This window comes from Labeo rohita, unplaced genomic scaffold (genome assembly GCF_022985175.1).
Source record: "Labeo rohita strain BAU-BD-2019 unplaced genomic scaffold, IGBB_LRoh.1.0 scaffold_330, whole genome shotgun sequence".
NCBI lineage: Eukaryota > Metazoa > Chordata > Actinopteri > Cypriniformes > Cyprinidae > Labeo > Labeo rohita.
In genome coordinates, this window is record NW_026129248.1 from 39,189 (window position 1) to 56,863 (window position 17,675).

At 38.7% G+C, this 17,675-nt stretch overlaps 1 pseudogene; it reads left to right on the forward strand.

Annotated features, from left to right (window-relative positions):
- The first annotated feature begins 341 nt into the window (after positions 1 to 341).
- Positions 342 to 5,120, forward strand: LOC127160343 (uncharacterized; annotated as a pseudogene).
- Positions 5,121 to 17,675: the final 12,555 nt, after the last annotated feature.

Here is a 17,675-nt window from a genome sequence, read left to right on the forward strand (position 1 = left end):
GATCATTATGTCATGATTGACCAATAATGATGAACACCTGTTGTTTACAAGCAGAATCATCGAAGGAAAGAGAAACACAAGAATCAGCCACAACCAAAGATAAAATTAACTTAAATAAATGAGGACATTAAATCTCTGATTAAACAACTCCACAAACAACATTACAGTTTGACTTGATTTCTGTCGTATATCCACAAATATTATTTGAGAACGTCTAAACAGAGATTTAGATGTTTTATTTTAAAAAATGTTTCATTTGACCTCACCATCATGGCGAACAGGGTTTAGAACAGATTCTCCAAGTAACAGCCAGAGGGGATGCTGACCAGAGGTTGCAGATAATGTGTTCAATAATTATCAATATAGCTGCTGAGAGATTTGGCGTGAAGGAGCAGCGTCCGTTTGGTGGAACTGCGGGACCAAATCGTCGGGAGGAGAAGATCCGACAATTGCGGCAGGAGCTCTGCCTGCTTAGAAATCAATTCAAGCAGGCAAATGAGGAGGATAAAGCTGCCCTGACTGAGCTTCGGAACATCGGACAAGGTAAGCTCACGACCACCCGTCGAGCTGAATGGCATAGAAAGAGGAGCAAGGAGAGAGCCCGCAGGCGTGCAGAGTTTATTGCAAACCCCTTCGGACTCACCAGGAGACTCCTTGGCCAGAAGTGCAGCGGTCGACTTAACTATACCCCAGACGAAGTCAATAAGTACCTCAGCACCAGCTATAGTGATATAGCTAGAGACCAAGACCTTGGTCCGTGTAGCATGTTACAGTTTTTTCTGATGGCTTAAACCCTAACTGTGATTCTTATAGCACAATTTCTAAAACTATTAATACTTATAGCAAAACCACTCACTGAGTTTGCAAAACTAAAAGCACAAACACTGCTTTGCACTCAGTTTGCAATTTTGTAACACACACTTTGCAAAACTGTAGGCACAATTCACTGCACAACACTCTTTTTGCAGAACTTTAAACACAACTCACTGCTTACACTCAATTACCAAATTTCCAACACACTCCTAGCAAAATTATACACATGTATGGCTATCATTAACACTATTTTGCCAACTGTCTGGCACACTTTCACATGTGAAAACTGTTTTAGATAATTAGTTCACTTTGCAATCAGTCTAAGCACTATAAATAAGCCACAGGTAAGCTGTCTATGTGGAGTACAATGGAAGGAGCAGTAAGAGTGAGAAGAGTGAGAATCAGAGGAGGCAGAGGAGGCCGAGGAGGCCGAGGGAGAGGACGTGGAGGTGAAGAAGTTGGAGGAAGAGGACGTGGAGGTGAAGAAGTTGGAGGAAGAGGACGTGGAGTTGAAGAAGCGAGAGGGTTAGAGGAAGTTAGCCGCTACACTGTGGCAAGCATCATTAGGACATTTCGAAATGAGAATCGGTAAGTACTTTGTAGCACTGCCATACTCTAATGAGAAACACAACAGTACCATACATGCAAAAATACTGAAATTGTTACTTTACAGAATTGCTAGACGTCCAGATGTTGGGGGAAGAGGAAGAATGTTCACTCCAGAGCAAGAGACCCATATAGTGAACATGGTGATTGCCAATAATGCAATAAGACTGCGCGAAATACAGCAGCGCATAATTGATAATGACACCATCTTTCAAAATATACACAGTGCAAGCATTTCTGCACTAAGTCGTGTACTTGCGCGCCACAGAATAAGAATGAAGCAAATTTACAGGGTTCCTTTCGAGAGAAACACAGAACGTGTAAAGCAACTGCGATATGACTATGTGCAGGTAAGCTATAGTGTCATTGGTTCTGAATTTGGAAGTGCATACTGTAGTGCTGTGCATGGGCCTGATGTGTTGCATTTGTTTTGTCTTGTCCAAAGAGTGATGGAACTAGAAGCAGATGCCATGGGACATGAGCTACTTTTTGTAGATGAGGCCGGTTTTAACCTCAGTAAAACCAGGAGACGTGGCAGGAACATTATTGGACACTGTGCCATCATCAATGTCCCAGGACAACGTGGTGGTAACATAACCATGTGTGCAGCTATAAGCCAAAATGGTGTTGTTCACCATCATGCAACCATAGGCCCATACAACACTGCACACATTATTGCATTCCTGGACACCTTACATGACATGCTCACTGTTCAGAGACCAGAGCATACCTGATATGTCATCATATGGGACAATGTTAGTTTCCATAGGGCTGCTTTGGTCCGCAACTGGTTTACAGACCACCCATCCTTCATGGCACTCAACCTCCCTCCATACTCTCCATTCTTAAATCCCATCGAGGAGTTCTTCTCTTTCTGGCGCTGGAAAGTGTACGACCGTCATCCTCATCAACAGGTAGCCCTTTTACAGGCAATGAAGGAGGCATGTGGAGATATTGACCAGGCATCATGTCAGGCCTGGATACGGCATTCAAGGAGATATTTTCCCCGGTGCCTTGGACTGGAGGATATCGCATGCGATGTGGACGAAATTTTGTGGCCGGACCCAGAAAGATGACATGATGTAGGCTGATTTTTTTTTTTTTTCCTTTTTTTTGTGAAATTACTATTTTGTGTTCTGGCTTTGTCTTGGTTTTGATGAGTGTGAATAAACACCAATACTTGAAGTTTGGATCCTTGTATGTTTACATGACACTATGACAAAAGTATGACCTCAAATTGACATCTGTACACAGAGAAAGCAAAAGCCAGATGTGTTTTGTATTCATACCATCAGTGTGCAGTTGGCGCATTGTGTGCTTAGTAGATGATGGCTTGTGTGTACTGTTTGATACGAAAACACCATTTTTACGAAGGTGTGAAAAGTTAATCTAGCTGTGTTCGCTTTTGCAAGAGAACTACAATGTCTTGATAATTGGGTGAAAGGTTTTCTTATTTGTGTGTAGAGTTTTGCAAAAACAGCCAATAATTACAAAAAATGTGCTTAAGCAATCAGAAAAAACTGTAATATCTCCACCAGAACCCAGTGTGGCATTTCACTCCTCAGTGAGATGTGTGTGGAGGGAAAAATATTTTTCAGTATTGTTGTCCGACGCATGACGGAGTTCGTCCTGCAGAACGGGTACATGGACACCAGTGTACAGAAGGGTGGGATCCCAAAAGTTCCAGGCTGTACTGAGCACACAGGAGTAATCGCCCAGCTAATCCGGGAGGCTCGTGAAGGTGGCGGCGATCTGGCAGTGCTGTGGCTCGATCTTGCCAATGTTTATGGGTCAATCCAGCATAAGGTGGTGGAAACCTCATTGACCAGACACCATGTTCCAGAAAAGACCGGGGACCTCATTTTGGACTATTATAGCTGCTTTAAGTTGAGAGTCACCTCTGGGTCAATAACATCTGCTTTTCACAGGCTGGAGAAAGGAATAATCACAGGGTGCACCATCTCAGTGATCCTGTTTGCCTTGGCTATGAATATGATAGTTAAGCTAGCAGAGGTGGAATGCAGAGGCCCACTTAGCTGGTCAGGTGTGCGACAGCCCCCTATTAGAGCATTTATGGATGATCTGACGGTAACCACAACAACTGTACCAGGCTGTAGATGGATCCTCCAAGGTTTGGAACGACTCATCAGGTGGGCCCGAATGGACTTGAAGCCAGCCAAGTCCCGATCCCTTGTGCTGATTAAGGGAAACGTAACCGACAAGTTCCATTTTTCCCTTGGAGGAGTGCAAATCCCATCAATCACAGAGAAGCCAGTTAATAGCCTGGGAAAAGTTTTCAACAGCACAATTAAGGATATAGCCATACTTGAGGAAATTGGAAAAGAGCTGTGTACTTGGATTGCTGCAGTGGACAAGTCAGGGCTGCCAGGGAAATTTAAAGCCTGGATTTACCAGCATGGCATTCTATCACAGCTCCTATGGTCACTGCTGGTTTACAACGTTCCCTTAACTACTGTCAAAAGCTTTGAGAGGAAGATCAGCCACTCTCTACGTAGGTGGTTGGGCCTCCCTCGCAGTATTACCAGCATAGCCTTATATGGAAGGAAGAACAAGCTACAACTCCCCCTCAGTAGCCTGTCAGAGGAGTTTATGGTTTCCCGAGCAAGGAAGGTTCTACTGTACAGAAAATCTGCGGACACCAAAGTTTCCTCAGCCGGCATCAAAGTGAGGACGGGTAGGAAGTGGAGTGCCCAGGAGGCAGTCAACCAGGCTGAGACACGGCTGCGGCACAGTGTGCTGGTGGGGTCAGTGGCGTTTGATAAGGCCCAGGGAAAGGACAGGTGCCAGCTGGTCCAAGAGGAGATCCGAGCAGGAGTGGAGGAAAGGCGCATGAGTACGATAGTGGGGATGCGACAACAAGGGGCGTGGACCCGATGGGAACTAGCAATGGACCGAAAGATCTCGTGGACTGAGTTATGGAAAGAGGAGCCATATCGGCTCCAGTTTCTTATCCGGTCAGTCTATGATGTCCTTCCCAGCCCAACCAACCTCTTTGCCTGGGGCCTGAAAGAGAACCCTGCATGCCTCCTATGCCAAAAAAGAGGATCCCTGGAGCACATACTAAGCTGCTACCCAAAGGCCCTGGGTGAGGGGCATTATCGGTGGCGCCACGATCAGGTGTAAAGGGTAATCGCTGAAGTGATCAGCACAGGGATTTCTCTCAGCAAGCACCAGCAGCCAGCACAGCGCTCAATCGCGTTTGTCAAGGCTGGAGAGAAACCACCAGGGAACAGGAACCTAGCAGGTGGACTCCTGGCAACAGCTAGAGATTGGCAGCTAAAGATTGATCTGGGAAGTCAGCTCAAATTCCCAGAACCCATCACCTCAACCATGCTTAAGCCAGACATGGTTCTATTTTCAGAGTCATCAAGGCAGGTGGTCCTACTGGAATTAACTGTGCTTTGGGAAGACCGGATGGAGGAGGCGTTTGAACGGAAGAGGGCCAAGTACGTGGAGTTGGCAAGCGAATGCTGGAACAGGGGGTGGAAGACCCACTGCCTCCCTATTGAGGTTAGCTGTTGAGGTTTTGCTGGCCAGTCATTATGCAGGGCTCTCAAGCTTTTGGGAATTCGGGACTGCACAAGAATAAAACCATCAGAAACATCATGGATGCTGCTGAGAAGGCATCAAGATGGCTGTGGATCAAAAGGAGTGACCCGTGGACTATACAAGCTACCTAGACGCAGGTCGGGGACTGATCACCCCTGGCTGGGTCGCCTGGGCGAGGGTGTATGATGTTGAAAGACCCGAAACACCCAATGACCCCAGGTTACATCACTGATGATGTTTCTAGGGCGCACCTGAAGGGTGTGTGTTAAAATAATTTTTTGGTTTTTTTTTAATAACTTTATTTACGAGTTTTTTTTGACAATGTTACAAAGATGAAGAAAACAAAACAGGCAGGACAAAACAAAAAAGACAAGATCAACTTAATAACTTAACCCTCAAGCTCTCCTTAAGTGGGGTTTACGTTCGTCTTCCTTGGGGTCATATAGACCACAAAGATCCAAAGTGTGATTCCATAAAGAAATATACATTTTTTATATTACAAACTATATATCATTTTTTTCGTTTACTTCTCAACTTAACATGTATGCTGTGTTTTTGTGGATATTTGGTATTTTTATACCTATTTACTGCACAAATACTCAACTACGCCACCAAGTGGCTTATACAATATTTGTTTTTCATGAAAAAAATCACTTTAATGATGATCTAAATTAAATCTAAACTGTTTTTGGACATTGCTTTATATTTTAGGAATAGAATACTGCCATCTGCAGGTTAGTGGAAAAACTTTAGAAATTATAGTTAAATAAAGAAAGTGCAATTACCACATATATCCAGCAGAGGCCTATAGGGACTTATTTCATTCTCACTTAATTTTTCTTGATGCTTCAACTTCTCCTCACAACTTTATTATATATAACTTGTAAATATATATATATTTAAATATTCTAAAATAAATATATTTAAACATTCTAAAATAAATTAAACATTTGTATTTTTGTCAAAAAACTGAATTTGTTGTTGGTCTTTTATCTTTCCTTCACTTTTCTCCTCTTTCTCTGTGTGTGTGTGTGGAGGGTGTGTATGTGGTGTGTGTGAGAGTGAGTGAGTGAACATGTTTGTTTCATGTTGCATTTGTGCTCTAGTACCAGTCCTTCATTTATGTATGGAAATTTTTCAGATTTATGCCAGATTTGTTGATTTTATATGCCAATTTCTATAATGATGTTCTCTGTTGCACTCATACATGTGTGTGTTTGAGTGTGTGTGTGCACGTGTGTGTGTGAGATAGAAAGTTCGTTCCACTTTGAGTTTATGCTCTAGGATCAGGCCTTTATTTAAATGTAAATTATTTCAGATTTAAACTGGATTTACTACTTTTTTTGGACAAACGAACTGAAAAAAAAAGTTTTTTTCACTTTTCCCATTCATTTTCAATGTGGGGTCAATCTGACCCCAAGGAGACTGAACGGTAATTTTTTGTTTACACACCTTTAGAACAACCGTATCAAGTCCGGATTTTTTTGCGTGTTTTTAGATTGATTATTTAGGAGAAGTCACAGAGTCTCATGCCCCTGAGATGAAAGGAACATTTAAAAAAAAAAAAAAAGGAAAAGTCCAGTGGGGTCAGCTCACCCAAGGAGAGCTTAAGGGTTTTAATACAATAGATAAATTATAAAAATAATACTAATAAAAAAACAATTAAAAATTGAATAGAAGTGTGGCTTAGGAAAACAATTAAAATGCACAATCAGTATCATAAAGTGGAGTTTAACTGATAAAGAAAAACAAAGAAATGCTAGAAATAAGATTCAGTCTATTAATGAAATATGTTCCCTGACATATTGTTTGAAAGGGCCCCAAGCTTTATTAAACTGGCTAGAAGTGCCTCTTATAGAATATTTAATTTTCTCCAACATTAGAAAAAAGAGGACGTCACAAATCCATTGTTTTGGAGTTGGAGGCTTCTGATCCTTCCACTTTAGAAATATTAGTCATTTGGTCAACAGCATGACAAAAGCTGTACAATCAGATCGTATCTTTGTGAGATTATATGATACAGGAGTAATTCCAAAAATGGCTATCAGTGGGCAAGAGGAGATTGATTTATCTGAAAAACCTGTTTCAAAAACAGTGGACCGGAAGCCCCTAAGCTTTATACAGGACCAAAACAAATGTGCACGATGAGAGGCTGGGTACAGCGGTCGCAAAGAGGATCTTTATGCTGAAAATGCTTAGATATATTGTTTCTGCTGTATTTTCTTTATTAATACTAATGCAAAATACAGCATTTTGGTGACGAGGATGGCAGCACTCAGTTTACCTACACCTCCTATGTTCTCACCATGCCTGGGTCAGCCCTCGGTACCGATTCACACCTAGAAGAAGATGTTTGAAAACTATCTTGTCGCCATCGATGCTACTTGAGATCGGTGGCCGGAGGAGAGAAAGCGTGCCGTGCTACTACAGTGCTTGGGAGCCGAGGGGTTGAAAGTTTACTACACGCTGCCTAGTCTCGCGTAGCCAGACCTTCAGACTGACGGCTGAAGGTCTGGAATTCATAGCAGCTTTCTTTGGCCAAGGCCCGCCCATAAGGCCGTTTGACCGACATGTCAAACAACCAATCACAGTTCGTTTTGTTCAGCGTCACGTTTCGGGGCGTGGAAATGTCCCCACAACAACAGACCGGCCTGCAACAAGTCAGTCAGCATAGAAAATCAAAGAAGGAGAAGAAAACAAGCAGTAAGTCATTGATCTGTTCGTGCACGTATAACACAGTCTATGCCGTGAACCTCGCATACTTTTGAGAATCCTACGTTTAGCTGATCTTGATAAATTCTCATTGTCACTCATGTAAACACGACAGTTTTTCTTCTGCAATCACACATCTGCGCTTTGTTTCCCGGCGGACCGAAAATAAACGCGACACTCGCGTCCCCTGGAAATCCGATAAAATTCAACCAATCAGATGACGACTTCGACATTCCTGAAGTGTTTCCAGTTAAGTGTACCATATGCATCAGACGTTTAGCCAACGTTCCGTGGGCGTGACGTCTGAGGCTGAGACTACACGCTGCCTAATACAGGTCAGACTGTTACCGATGTCTTTAAAGCTTTAGAAGAACATTTCCAGCCGGCTACGAATGTCGCCGTCGAACGACACAAATTCAGGCAACGCGCTCAACGGCACCGATATAAAGTCGGTTCGACGTTTAACGTTGGATGTTAGACAGATATTCAGCTTCAATATATTCTAAGTAAATAAGTACAATTATACACAGAATGGTTTATCTGAAAAGCAGTAGAACGTAGAACTGAACACACATCGCAGTTTATTTGTTTTAATCCTCTTGCATTCAGGCCAGATAGGGACCGATTAATGGTTTCCCATCGGAAAGTTTTATTTTTATTTTTATTTTTTATTTTAGTTTATAAAACAAGAGCAATTTGTGCACCAATGTCTTTGAAAGATATAAACACAAACACTTATGTAATGCTCACTTGCACATAAATAAGAAATATTGTAAATAAGATGTGTGATTGCCGTTATATATTATTACTATTAATAAACAAATTAAATGAATAAAAGCAAAACAATGTAATAAATTGATTTAAAATAAATTCACTTCTGTATCACCTTCATGGAGTGTCTTCTTTCTGTTTTTTTTATAATATATTTTTTTATATTTGTTTTAGTCACAGAACTATAACAGAACACATGCTTTTGAAATTAAACAATTCAGTCAAAGCTGGCAAAAGTGTTGTTTTGCCATTTGTAATGACTTGAATTTGAAAATCAATCAAAAAAAAAAAAAATGTTTATGACAGTTTTATACCACAACTTTAAAGGCTGTGTCTTGTTACAGATTATCAAACATTTTGGTGGTGGTTTTAGCCACAGAACTATAATAAGACACCCCAGCTAGGAATGTTATTGTTGTAAGAATACTCAGAGAACATTATGTTATACGTTCTGGTAATATTTTCAGTGTTTCAAGTTTTATTTTAGTTCCCAGAATATTCTTATAAAAGGTAGAATAACATTCTCTAAAAACGTTCTACAAATGTTTATTAATAACAACATTATCCTCTAACATTTTAATAGATTTAAGTGGGAAGCTTCACATTGGATATTGGATGTGGACTCAAATGATGCTCAGAAGTCAAACTTTGGTGGAAAGTAAAAACCCAACCTTTATTTACACAAGGTCTTGTTGAATTTAACAGAGGTTTAAATGTTGATGTCCATTTGAAAGTAATAGTTTGGTTTGATGTCACCATTATGGTGAGAAGTATTTGCTTTAGTTGAGCAAAACTGACTCCTGATGTTCTAAATGTATTGTATTGTAGCGTAGCTATGTGTGTTATTGCAGAAACATCATGAAAAAGGTGTGATGTAATCATCTGATCATAATGATCAGATTTTTTTTTTGTCTACCTTATTTGTACATTGTGGCAAATCAGTGGTTTTAAAGATTCAGCAGAACTTTAATTAAAAAATAAAAAAAAAAAAGTTTCTTTGACACAAACATCAAGAATCAGTGTATGAATCTCAACAATAAGACATGCTGCAATGTATTATCATACAAAACTCATCCAGGGCTCTCAGAATGCACTGCGGCACAAAGCATGTCACCATTGTTGAGATTCATACACTGATTCTTTGTGTGTGTCGAAGCATTCAGTAGTTGAAACAATCATCAGTCTCTTGCTCTTTACTGTTATGAAATAATTATATATTTTCAGAAGTGGACATTGGAATTATAAGACCACTGTTTGCAGGTGATGGGGCACTGTGGAAGAGGGGAAAGAATATAAAATACACAGTAAGTAAGATCCAGGAAGCAATAAGACAGGTGGAACAATGGTCAATAAGATGGGGTTTTAGATTTTCAAAAGACAAATCTCAAGTGGTTTGCTTTACTAGGAAAAGGGTGGGGGTAGAGATAAATCTTAAACTTTATGGTCATGTTTTGGAGAAGGTGGAGTCCTTTAAGTTTTTGGGAATGGTTTTGGACTCTAGGTTAACATGGGGAGATCACATAAAGAAAGTTGTAGGAAAAGTTAAAAAGGTTTTAAATGTGATGAAATGTCTGACAGGAGTGGACTGGGGGGCGAGCAGGCAGTCGCTGAAGGAGATATATGTTGCATTGATTAAATCTGTGATAGATTATGGCTGTATGGACAAGCTAGAGGTAGTGCAAACCCAAGCACTTAGAATTTGTAGTGGAGCTTTTCGGACATCTCCAGCAGTTGCATTACAAGTAGAGATGGGTGAGATGCCACTATGTTTAAGGAGGGAACAGTTGACAGCCAACTACTGGGCTAACATGCAGGGGCATGATAGGTCCCACCCTACTAGGAATATAATGCAGAAATTCTGGGAACATGAAAGGAGTAAAAACCAAAGTTTTGGATGGATATGTGAAGATACTGGGAAGGAGATGGGATTAGAGGGAATGGAATTTAGTCCAACAGTTCCTGCCAGTCAAAGAACCCTCAAAATGGACAAACTGGGGTTGCATTTGGAGTGCCAGAGTTGGGAATCAAGGTGCAAAAAAGACTGTCTGATTATTTATCTATATTTACAGTAGAACTAACGGGTATATGGCTGGCCCTACAATGGGTAGAAGAATGTAGACCTGATAAGGTTGTAATTTGTTCAGACTCTAGTGCTGTTTTAAAAAGTTTACAAACATTTAAATCACAGTCAAGATAAGACTTGGTATATGAGGTACTAGAATATAATACCCAAATCTGCCAGTTGGGGGTGGAGGTAAAATTTACTTGGGTACCAGCACATGTTGGGGTTAAAGGAAATGAAATGGTAGATAATTTGGCAAAGCAAGCTAGTAATAAGGAAGTTGTTGAAATACAAATCACAATAAGTAAAGGGGAAGCTAAATCAATAATTTGGTTAAAAGTTATGGAAAAATGGCAGGGAAATTGGGATGGAGGGACGAAAGGGAGACATCTATATAGTATTCAACAGAAGGTTGGAACAGGGAGGGTTACTGGAAGGAATCAAAGAGAAGAAATTATCATAACTAGGATAAGGATTGGACACTGTAGATGAGAGAAGAAGTAAAGTATTATGGGGGTACAGTAATTATCTCTGTCTAAATCCGGTCCACACTCCAGTACAGAAGAGGGCGGTAATGCACCATTGAAGTTGGATGCCAACTGCCGTTAATCATCAAAGAAGAAAAAGAAGTAATAGTTGAAAGTGATTTGTGGGCTGCGTCCGAAAACCTAGTCAGCTGACTTGCTGCCTCGCTGCCTTATCAGGCAATGACTTCGAAGGCTGCGAAGGCAACTCTAGAAACAGTTTCGGACAGACTTCAGAGGCAGCAGAACGTGACGCCGTTGCTAGGTTACCTAACGGTTAAGTTGAAGAATTTGTAGAAAAACGATCTTATACAGCTATATATAAATGCTTAAATAATACATAAAGATCTCAATGTCATTACCCACCGAAGGTCTGTGCGTCGGAGAAGACGACTGAGAGTGGCGGCTACTTTTTGCTTAAATAAATAAAATAATATTGCAGAACAGGACATTGTTATTAGTGGCTGTTTCGTTATTATTGGTAGTATATTGTAAATATTATTCTTATTCACTACTCATTTGAACCCTTTTAACATTTTATTAAATACTATTATTACAAACAATATTATTTATTATACTTTTTACACTATTACGATTCATAAAGTATATCATGGTCAAGATCTCATCTATTATATAAAGTAACAAGTCTAATTTCACCAGAATATCTTTATTTATATAGCCTATATGACGCACACGCACAGGATTGTGGGAAATCGAAGGCAGCGAAGGATACATCTATGCTGCCTTCAAAATTCCATCAGAAGAAGGTACCTCCGGAGACAGGAAGTGAAGCAGAATTAGAATTCGGACATGCCTTGATGCCTTCCTGCCTTGGAATGCTGCCTCCGAAGGCAGCATTTTAGAGCTTTCGGACGCAGCCGTGAACAGTGTCTTTTAAAACTTAAAAGTAGAAATATAGATTTTCTGAACAGGTCATTGTTGGTTTTTATACTGTTACAAGTAAACTTTCATTTTCTCGGCTTCCAAGCAATGTAGCAGAACGACACGCTTCTTCTCCTCTGGCCACCGATCTCAAATAGCATTGATGGCAACAAGATAGTTTTCAAACATCTTGTTCCAGGTGTGAATCGGTACCGAGGGCTGACCCGGACATGGTAAGAACATAAGAGGTGTAGGTAAAGGAGTGCTGCCATCCTCGTCGCCAAAATGTTGTATTTTGCATTAGTATTAATAAAGAAAACGCAGCAGAAACAAGCGTGCAGCAACTCAACACTTCATTTCTTTACTCATCTACTTTCTCCACCTCCAGGTCATAAGTGACACCTACTGGCAGCATGTTAACATAACATAACATTTTAAGATAACACAACAGTAAGCGTGTATATTCCATATGTTTGTGCAAGTCTCCTGCTCCAATATTTTGTGCTTTTATGTTTGTTTCCTTTTTAAATAAATAAACTATTTCTGCAGCTGATGCTTTGTTAAAAAAAAAAAAAAAAAAAAAAGTCTTACAAAGTCTTACAGTGTCAGTAAAGGCCTTACCACTGAAAACATTACCAGAATATGAAATATTTCTAGCTGGGACATACTATTAAAAATAAAAGCAATGCATCATTTAGTTAAAAATAAAAACTTTTTTTTTTCTTTTAATCTCAGCTTCAAAGGCTGTGTCTTGTTACAGATTTCATGAAGAACATTTTGCAGTAGTTTTCATTGTCAAAAGTGATGCAGATTCATGCTATTGGCTTTCACAAATAGCTTATGAAACCTTCCAAAGAGTGTCCTGTATTACTGCCCCCTAGAGGAAGATAATGTTCTTTTGACTGAGTTTGACATTCAATCTTATAAATTCATTTAAAATCAGTACAGTTTTCTATTTCAACTTTAAAAGGTTTGTCTTGTTTTTGATTCCCAAATGAACATTTCAATTCAGGTTTTACTGTCATATGTCATTCAGGACACATGATATTGAGTTAAAATTTAAATCTGTCAGTAAATTAATTTAATTGCATGCTTTTTTCCTTCACAACTTCAAAAGCTGTGTCTTGTTACTGGTTTCTAGAAGAATATTTTAATGTTGGTTTTAGTCACAGAATTATAAGAGAACACATGCAGCTGAAATTGAATTGTCAATTCAATACATCAATTAAAAAAGAAAAATAATTTTGAGCACACTAATTTTTTTTCTTTTTTTTGAGAAAAACAAAACACTCCATATATAGTTATTTTATTGATATATATATATATATATATATATATATATATAAATCATATTCACAAATTAAAATTATTGGATGACTGCATCTGACAACAGTGCAAAAATGAAAATTATTGAAACAATAACTTTTTAAATGTATTTATTTATTTATTTATGTGTCTATGTAAGTTGTCTATTTTGGAGGGTAGCTTTTAAACAGTTGGTACAGTAACAGTAACAGTAACAGTTGGTAAATGATAAATAAATATAAACATTTGCTAGCTATCATAGAGTACAAAGGGTCCATTTGACCCCACTATTGGGACTTAGTCTGACTTACAGTTCTATAAAAATACACAGCTGAGGTCAAAATTTTACATAACCCTTGAATAATCTGCAAAATGTTAATTATTTTTACCAAAATAAGAGTAATCACACAAAATGAATTTTACTTTTTAGAACTGTTCTAAAGTCCTCAAGTAAGACATTTTGCATCAAAGTTGTTTACATATACAGGTGCTGGTCATATAATTAGAATATCTTCAAAAAGTTGATTTTTTTCTACTAATTCCATTTAAGAAGTGAAACTTGTATAATGTATACATTCATTCCACACAGACTGATATATTTCAAGTGTTTATTTCTTTTAATTTTGATGATTATAACTGACAACTAATGAAAACCCCAAATTCAGTGTCTCAGAAAATTTAAATATTGTGAAAAGGTTCAGTATTGAAGACACCTGGTGCCACACTCTAATCAGCTAATTAACTCAAAACACCTGCAAAGGCCTTTAAATGGTCTCTCAATCTAGTTCTGTAGGCTACACAATCATGGGGAAGACTGCTGATTTGACAGTTGACCAAAAGATGACCATTGACACCTTGCACAAGGAGGGCAAGACACAAAAGGTCATTGCAAAAGAGGCTGGCTGTTCAAAGAGCTCTGTGTCCAAGCACATTAATAGAGAGGCCAAGGGAAGGAAAATATGTGGTAGAAAAAAGTGTACAAGGAATAGGGAAAACCGCACCCTGGAGAGAATTGTGAAACAAAACCCATTCAAAAATGTGGGGGAGATTCACAAAGAGTGGACTGCAGCTGGAGTCAGTGCTTCAAGAACCACTACGCACAGACGTATGCAAGACATGGGTTTCAGCTGTCGCATTCCTTGTGTCAAGCCACTCTTGAACAACAGACAGCGTCAGAAGTGTCTCGCCTGGGCTAAAGACAAAAAGGACTGGACTGCTGCTGAGTGGTCCAAAGTTATGTTCTCTGATTAAAGTAAATTTTGCATTTCCTTTGGAAATCAGGGTCCCAGAGTCTGGAGGAAGAGAGGAGAGGCACAGAATCCACGTTGCTTGAGGTCCAGTGTAAAGTTTTCACAGTCAGTGATGGTTTGGGGTGCCATGTCATCTGCTGGTGTTGGTCCACTGTGTTTTCTGAGGTCCAAGGTCAACAGCTGTATACCAGGACGTTTTAGAGCACTTCATGCTTCCTGCTGCTGACCAACTTTATGGAGATGCAGATTTCATTTTCCAGCAGGACTTGGCACCTGCACACAGTGCCAAAGCTACCAGTACCTGGTTTAAGGACCATGGTATCCCTGTTCTTAATTGGCCAGCAAACTCGCCTGACCTTAACACCATAGAAAATCTATGGGGTATTGTGAAGAAGAAGATACGATATGGCAGACCCAACAATGCAGAAGAGTTGAAGGCCACTATCAGAGCAACCTGGGCTCTCATAACACCTGAGCAGTGCCACAGACTGATCGACTCCATGCCACGCCGCACTGCTGCAGTAATTCAGGCAAAAGGAGCCCCAACTAAGTATTGAGTGCTGTACATGCACATACTTTTCATATTCATACTTTTCAGTTGGCCAAGATTTCTAAAAATCCTTTCTTTGTATTGGTCTTAAGTAATATTCTAATTTTCTGAGATACTGAATTTGGGGTTTTCATTAGTTGTCAGTTATAATCATCAAAATTAAAAGAAATAAACACTTGAAATATATCAGTCTGTGTGGAATGAATGTATGCATTATACAAGTTTCACTTCTTGAATGGAATTAGTGAAATAAATCAACTTTTTGAAGATATTCTAATTATATGACCAGCACCTGTATACATTTCACAAGTGAAGCATTTAGATTAAATAACTGATTCGCAGCAGGGGCGGTGTGGTACTTTCTCCCGCTTTCTCTTGTGGTGGGGGAATTTTGTGCAGTTGGCAATTCCACGTGGAACATAAATACAAACTGAAATCTTGTGAAATCCAAAACTTGTGAAATTCTCAGAACAAAAAGGTTCTAAGAATATTCAATACATGTATTTTTTTGTGTTGTTTTGCAATTATTTTGTTTTCTTTAGGATTCCTGCAAGCACTTTATTTCTCATTGATATTAAGCAGATGTAATTCTTAACTTCAGATCAAAATGTTATGACATTGTCCTCCGATTTCACAGACCAGGCTTAAGCATAATCCCAGACTAAAATGCGAGTCTGAGCAGTTTCAATTGAAAGAAGCTGGCACTGATCTTAAAACATGCCAGTGCCTTTGTATGTTACAATTGTAAACTTAAACTGTGAACCTTTAAAGCAGGGTCTAAAAATATATACACTCTGTTTATAAAAGCTTACATTTTATACATTTAATAACTAAAGAATCCTGCAGGCATTTTATTTTCCCCTTTTACTCGTACTGCACAAAGAGTAATTCAATAAGAATGTTACAGGGACTGATCTTTTGAACTTTTTGAACTGAACTCTTTGCTAAGATTTGCATATGGTGGTGTGTTCTTAATTACAGCTTTCCTTAAAGTATATCCTATTCTTAAAATAAGAAATATCCCAATATATCACCTTGTTTACAGTATCACAGTGTATTGCAACGTATCGTGATACGTATCGTATCACCAGATTCTTGGCAATACACAGCACTACTATTCTTGTGGGGACATTTGATGATAAATGTTTGATGACAACATGATAAATACCAGGTACACACACACATGTTTGTTTTTGTGAATTGTGGGGACTTTCCATAGACTTCTATAGATTTTATACTGACCAAACGATAATGTCTATCCCCTAACCCAACCCTAACCCTAAACCTAGCCCTTACAGAAAACATGTTTGCATCGTTACACTTTCAGATAAAAATCATTTACTATTTTTAATATTTTTTTAACATTGTGGGGACCACAGGCCGGTCTCCACAATGTCAAAAATTTCAGGTTTTACTGTCCTTGTGGGGACATTTGGTCCCCACAATGTAGCAAAAACAAGTACCAAGTAACAAGTAATGCATTACTTTTGAATTTCTAAGAAAATATCTGAGTTACTTTTTCAAATAAGTAACGGCAGTTACTTTTTTCCTCATTTATTGATTGACAAGTCTCCTGTCGGGAAATTGGGAGTGAACATGATGTTACTGTATTCTAGACTAAATGTGAACATGCATTAATTCATCTCACTCACAAAAAACAGATTCAGTATTCCTCAAAATGAATAAAAAACAGTGAAATGCAAACTCAAAACATAATGCAACCCTGCAATAATGAAATATGTTAAATAAAACACATATCCTTTATGTATTTAATCCCATTTTATTAACCACTGTCTTTGCTGCAGACCTTCGATGATGCAATTCAACCATATACAGACAAGCACACAGAAGCTACAACGATCACCCACGGGATGTGGTGTTAACATAAAAAGTTACGCAGTCTCATCTGTTCATCTGTTCTCTTTAAAATAAAGGTTCATAATTAAAATGAAAATGTGAACAAAAATAAAAGCTACTAAATGTGTTACAGTTTTTCTGAAAGGCTAAAACACATTTTTTGAATCCTTGATTCAAAAAAACAAACCAAAAGAACTGATTCAATAAACACTGTTACAAAGCACAAAAAATCTATCTGACTGAACAAACAGACTGACACAAACACAACAAAGTGCATTTCTCTTTCACAAACAGCACTAACTGCACACCTGTTTACTCAAGCTCTTTTTTTCCCCTCATATATCATAGACTAGAGCTGGATTTGAAAATCTGAGAGCAGCAAGAAAAGGAAAAAAAAGTCCAGGTACAACTAAATCTCTTAATCCAATTCACAATACAAGAGCAATTAACATCCATTGAAATACATCCAGAGAAAGCAATACTCACAGAACACAGGAGGAAGTTGACTGAGCTCCATTCTGACCGAATAATGACAGATGGTTAAAAACACAGACTGTTAAAACCTCAAGACTTCCTGATACCTACAGTCAGATCCAACATAATCACACATTAAACACATACAAATGCACCTCATGTGTTAGAGAAAATGTCGAGAAAAGTTTTCAGAATGTTAAACTGACTAACATGAACGGCATCAATTTTCCATTAAGTAATATTCCTGTATGAACAAGGAAAAGCAAACAATACTTTAATATTTGATATCATCTGATATA